The following is a 5,741-nucleotide window of genomic DNA, read 5'->3' as shown; positions in this document are numbered from 1 at the left end:
GATTTTCCATGACAGCTCCTTCCTCCCCACGAGAAGCTTATATTTCTATTTAACTCTTGGGGCCTTACTGTGTGCTAAGCCCAATACCTGCGCAGTCTTGTTTAGTTCTCACAACAACCTTTTGACGAAGAAGCCATTAATTATCCCCATTTTCCAGGTGAGGAAAGTAACGCTTTTTTCTATAAAACTATTTGCTTGTTCAGGGCAAGAGCCATGGCTACTTAGCTTTCTATTGGCCATGCCCAGTAAAAGGGGTTTGACTTAGGTAAACCCCCTGTGGGCTGAGATGGCTTCACCCCTTCTGGCCACATTGGGCATTGCAGGACCTCCTCGTGGGTCCCTCTGGTGTCTCTCACTCTGGAGTGGAGATGGCATGAAGGTCAAGGGGGAAAGGCAGGGAAGTTGAGTTAGGTTATGTTTGTAAGGAGACAAAAAGAGAAACTTTTCCTTCTCTATAAAATGGCTTCCTTCCCATGGTTGTACAGAAGAGGATAAAAATATGAGAGAACAAACAGAATGAGGAAAGACAGATACAGGACAGGCATTCAGGACCAGAGATGAGGTTATATGGTGATTGGGCCCATGGGCTTTGGAGCCAGAGAAGCCATGGTTCAAACCCCAGGCCCAGCACACCCTACGTGTGCCCTCACACAAGCCGCGGAGCTGCTCTGGGCCTCAGTTTCCTCATTATCTTACATGGGGCACTTCAGAAGCCGACGTTGAGGCAAGGACTTGGGTGCCAATGGTTTATTTGGGAGGTGAGCCCAGGAAGCATAAATGGAAGGATAAGTCAGGGGAAGGAGAAACGCAAAGGCTGCTTTAACTGGCATTGTGGGCAGCTGGGGCTCAGTCGTGCTGGGGGCCCACGTAGAATACGCTTGAGAATGATCGCTGTGGGGAGGCTGGACTATTTAACTACTGCCCCTCGTCTCTCAGGGCCTGAGGGTAAAGCCCCGGAGGCGTTCAATGATTGGCAATTTAGGACTGTCCTGTGTGGGCTGAGCCAGCTTGGGTAGCACCGAGAACTCCCCGGGCAGAGAATGAGGGGCATGTGCCTGAGCAGGTCAGCTGTCCCTCTGCATGGCCCAGCCCACCTCAGCATCGGGGGAACTCAGGTGGCCGAGGGCTGGGAGTGGGGCATCGCCAGCATCTGCTCCCCTCATTTACGATAACCACAGGGCTGACTAAGCACCGTGCCAAGTGCTTAGCATCTCATTTAGTCCTCATGCAGCAACCCACGTGAGCGGTGTTATTATTCCTCTTTTATAAAGGAGGAAGCCGAGGTTTCATGGGATTAAGTGGCAAGCGAGCCTTAGAGCTAGAATGCCAGCCCAGGCCCAGCTGACTCTAGAGCCTGGTATGGGCTAAACTGTATCTCCCCCCAAACTCACATACTTCATGAAGTCTTAACCCCCAGTACCTCAGCGTGTGACTGTATTGGGAGATAGGGTCCTTAAAGGTAATTAAGGTTAAATGAGGTCATCAGGGTGGGCCCTAATTCAATACGACTGGTGTCCTTATATGAAGGGGAAATTAGGACACAGAGACAGACACACAGAGGGAAGACGGCATCTACAAGCAAGGAGCGAGGCCTGGAGACCCAGGCCAAGGAGAGCTCCTTCCCTCCCAGCCCTCAGAAGGAACCAACTCTGCCAACACCTGGACTTCAGACTTCCGGCCTCCAGAACTATGAGGCTGTGAAGCTCTGTTATTTAAGCCACCCAGTTTGTGGTCCTTTGTTACGGCAGCCCTAACAAACTTATACAGAGCTGGTGTGGCTGACCGCTCTGCTGGACTGTTTCATCTGAAAATAGGATGACAGTTTTTACCCCATAGGGTTGTATGTGATGTGAGGATTAGCCGGGATAATGCCTGCAAAGGCTTAACACACAGCACTTGATGGCTATTCCTACTGGGCACACATCAGGCAATGTTTGCTGAGTGACTGGAGAGAACAGCAGAAGCACAAATGTCAGAGCCCATCCATGTCTCCAAGGATAGTTTGTCAGGAGATGAGGGAAATGTGTTGAAAGGTGAAGAAATGACTTGGTTTCTATAGAAACCTGGACCCCAGGTGCCCTATTGTGGGCCACCTACCCAGTTTAATTAGCATCTTCCTTCTCAGCCAGGAGGTGGGAAAGGAGATGCATGGGCCACCTACACACCCTCTTTGGGGTGCGGGGACCTGAGTTCAAAGGAAGGAGGTAGAGTAGAAGCGGTGGTGTGAAGTTTTAAATCTGCATCTGTTTTCCCAGGGCCCATCTTGAGCTGTCTCATCTCTGGGGACTCCAGAACCCTTCAGGACTCCAGTCTACCCCCTGGGACTTGACAGAAGCTATGACCTCTGCCCGGCCCTGCCCAGATGTGATGGTTCCCAGGGCACCAGGAACAGCTATTTTGGGTACTGATATTTTACTCCCAGAAAGCTGGGAATCACTGCAGGGAAAGAGGAAGAATTCCTTTCCTTTCTGGGTGGCCTGTCTTCCACCACCAGTGGGATACCTTTTCTTTTTTCATGGTCAAAAATACCATTTAAAATAATTCAGGAATGAGCACCACTAAGTAAAAATTTAAAACTTATGTCTAGAAAAGAGACTGGAAGACATTGCCCTGAAGGTTGCAGGGGTTAACTTTTGGGAAGTTGTTTTGCTTCTCAATTTTATACCTTCCTATTCAGTATTTTTGACGGTTCCATAGTGATGTAACGGTAGTTAACATATATTGAGCATTTATGTGTCAGGCATTGTTCTAAGCACTTGTATGAGGAAAAGTATTGCTTTGTCCCCATTTTTCGGATGAGGAAACTGAAGCTAAGATGGATTAAGTAATCAGTGTGTGGTCACACAGAAGCAGGTCTGGAATTTGAACACAGATACAGATGTGCCTGGATTGAAAGGCATGAAATAAACTAGCCTCTACTGTCCCTTTTATAATGGTGGTGAGGGGAAGGGAACTTTGTTTTACTTACTGGTAAATAAATGACAATTTTAAAAAGCTAAGAAACGAAAAGAGATAGATAGATAGATAGGCAGACAGATGATAGGAAGAAAGAAATAGATCTTCACCGAACCCCCAGGCCACCATGAGCACAGTGTGTGTATGCGTGTGTGTACGCGTGGGCCAGGGGGTGGGGAAGAGTAATGTCTTTAAGAACCCAGCAAATATATACTGTGTTACATAGAGACCTCTACAACCTCCAAATGGCAGCAAAGATCCTATTTGTTAAGTGAATAAATTGTCTATTTTCTAGCCAGTAAACTTGAGGTCTAGAGCAAGGGGTGGCAAGCTATGGCCCGTGGGCCAAATCCAGCCCACTGCTCGTTTTTGTAAATAAAGTTTTATTAGAACCTGGCCAGGCCCATTCCTAAAGTCTTTCACAGAGTTGTGACAGAGACCATGTGGCCTGCAAAGCCACTACTATCTGGCTCTTTACAGAAAAAAATTTAAAGTTGCTGTTATGTAAGATGAATAAGTCTAGAGATGTAAGGTACAGTATAATGATTATAGTTCATCACACTGTACTGAACACTGGAAATTTCCTAAGGAGTAGATTTCAGGTGCACTCACCACACACAAAAAGTAACCCTGCGAGGAGATAATATGTTAATTAGTTTGGCTGTGGTATCTTTTCACTATATATATGTATATCACATCATCATGTTGTATGCCTTAAATACCAACAATTTTTCTTAAAAAATAGAATTTTTTAGAAAGTTTGCCTACCCCTGTCTAGAACAATGCTTCATAACATTAATGTACCTGTGACTCCCTGGGGATCTAGTCAAAATGCAGATTCCGATTCAGCAGGCCTGGGGTGGGGCCTGAGGTTCTGCATTTTTAACGAGCTCCGAGGAGATGCCGATGCTGCTGGTCCGTGGACCACACTTGGGAATGAGCGTGTCACAAACACTTTACATGTTTCCATCCAGAGAGGGGGCATGAACCAACTTACCAAAACCTCCAGCCATCACATATTGTATTATCAACACAGATCATTTAGGAGGTTTATTTGCCAAGTCAAAGGCTCCTCCACTTTTCAAAAGCATTTCCAGCGGCCTGTGTCTGACGACCCTCCTCTTCCCCCTGGTTCATTCACACAGAGGGTGTTTGATTTCCATGACAGCAGGGGCCTCTAAAGTACAGTCAGCACACCAGATGATGGGGAGTGGGGAGAGAGCCTTCCAACTTTCTTCCATTTTTATAGTTTGTATCAACTTTTTAAAAAAGTCAATTTGGCGGAGGGCTTTTTTATAACAGACACGATGCACATCACTTATATAATAAACGTATGTCATTTATAAATAAATAAATGTGCATGCTCTGGGGTGCGTCAGCACAAAGCTTTGAGACAACGGGTAGACATGAGTTACGCCATGGCTGAAACTGGGCCTGGGCTGTGCTCGTAGCCTGAGTCAGGCCTTGGCAGGCTTTCAGCCCCGTGTGGGCTGGCAAAACACGCTCCGTGGGCACGAGTTTTATTCCTCACAGGCACAGCAGCAGGTGTTCCAGAGAGAAAGTGAGCGACTGGGGCACGCTTGAGCCCTGGTGAATGCCAGCCACACGAAGTGTCAGGGCACCTGGCTGAGCATTTTGGGAGAGAAAGGACGGAGTGTGCAGGGAAAGCCAGGAAAAGACCTGCACTGGATCAGTGACAATCATAGCAAAAATTTGCCATCAGGTATTCAACACCTCCTACTTGGCAGCTTCTATGCTAAGTATTACAAATTATTACATTTAATCTTTTTGAGGTAGGTACTGTTATTATCCCCTATTTTATAAAGGAGGGAAGTGAGGCTGAGAGAGGCAGAGGATACACAAAGACTGATTTTTAGAGGTATTAATTCGTAAATGCAGTAAGATTCCAATGAAACACCAGCGGATCTATTTTAAGTTTGAACACGCTAGAACTGTACACTAATGATAACGTTTGCTTCTTTTTGGTGAACACTTCCTCTGTGTCGAGAACCTTCTACCGGCACATCCTTTAACCTCCAAGAGACCCCGCAGGAGGTGACACGCCTGCCCTTCCTCCTCGCTGCGGGGAATCCAATGACCTTGGAGCTGGGCCGACACGTTGGGGCCCCGCTGAGCCGAAGCGCTGGGGCCCCGCCTGCAGGGGGAGCCCTTTCTCAGCTCCGCGTAATTGTTCCCATGTGCAAAGGAGGCCGAAGTCTTCTCAGATCTTCAGATTCTCAGCAGAGGCAGAAATCTCGACTTATATTTAATCTCCTGATCTTACACCCTGACAACGAATTTTTAGAAATTTTAAAACACAGCATGGACCCAACAAATCACATCCACAGGTGAGCTGGCTTTGGCCCAGGAGACCTCTGCCCTAGATGCTGACTTGTATTTTTACCTTCTGGAACTATTTCCTCCTAGGGCTCCGAGATGCTTTATCTGCTATGCCAGGCTGGGATGTGTGCGCTGCTATTGTCCCATCTTACAGAGTCTCAAGGGAAGCAAGCACGTGCCCAAGGCCACTCGGTGGCTCGGAAGCAGGGCTGCGCTTCCTCTGAATTCTCCGAAGGGGGCCGGCCAGGGGCAGCTTTCAGGCTGTCACTCTGAGCTGCCCGCGGCCGTGCAGGGAGGAAACAGGAGTCAGGGGAGGGGCGGGGGAGGAGACTGGGGTCTACCCAGTCCTCCTGAGCTCTGGGCAGGAGAGCCGTCCGGACCCGAGCTCCCACGGCAGGGCCTCTCTCCTCTGCTCAGGCCGTGAGGTGGCTTTCTCGGGGCCCAGG

Source organism: Eubalaena glacialis, chromosome 13, assembly GCF_028564815.1.
Source record: "Eubalaena glacialis isolate mEubGla1 chromosome 13, mEubGla1.1.hap2.+ XY, whole genome shotgun sequence".
Classification (NCBI taxonomy): Eukaryota; Metazoa; Chordata; class Mammalia; order Artiodactyla; family Balaenidae; genus Eubalaena; species Eubalaena glacialis.
This window is presented reverse-complemented; position numbering follows the sequence as displayed.